The following is a 547-nucleotide window of genomic DNA, read 5'->3' as shown; positions in this document are numbered from 1 at the left end:
GGGGGGGGTCAATGAGACGTTGGGGGACCTTGTGCCCACCAGCACCCCCAAACCCTACCGCGGGGCACGGGATGGGTGGGGACAGTCCCTCAAGTGACCCCACACCCCACTGGGGTGACCCCACAGGAGGCTTGGGGACCCCGTGGGGCAGGGCCTGGCAGCGGGGGCTTATCCAGGTGGGGGGGCCGGGGGTCAAGGCGATTAGCACCCTAATTCTAAGCAGCTTCCTGTGCCGCGGCTCTTGGTGGCCACCAGACGGGTGGCAGGGACCAAGGGGACAACATGGGGACAAAGAAGGGACCAAGGGGACAGTATGGGGACAAGGAAGGGACCAGGACACTGGGGGCCAGGTTGAGGGGGGGGTCAATGAGACGTTGGGGGACCTTGTGCCCACCAGCACCCCCAAACCCTACCGCGGGGCACGGGATGGGTGGGGACAGTCCCTCAAGTGACCCCACACCCCACTGGGGTGACCCCACAGGAGGCTTGGGGACCCCGTGGGGCAGGGCCTGGCAGCGGGGGCTTATCCAGGTGGGGGGGCCGGGGG

At 68.2% G+C, this 547-nt stretch overlaps 1 protein-coding gene across 1 annotated transcript in view; it reads left to right on the top strand.

Annotated features, from left to right (window-relative positions):
- Positions 1-547, top strand: part of LOC106895409 (guanine nucleotide-binding protein G(t) subunit alpha-2-like) — a 7,108-nt gene that overhangs the window by 1,680 nt on the left and 4,881 nt on the right. The window lies entirely within an intron of this gene.

The sequence above is a fragment of the Calidris pugnax genome, unplaced genomic scaffold, assembly GCF_001431845.1.
Source record: "Calidris pugnax isolate Ruff unplaced genomic scaffold, ASM143184v1 scaffold263, whole genome shotgun sequence".
Classification (NCBI taxonomy): Eukaryota; Metazoa; Chordata; class Aves; order Charadriiformes; family Scolopacidae; genus Calidris; species Calidris pugnax.
This window is presented reverse-complemented; position numbering and strand designations above follow the sequence as displayed.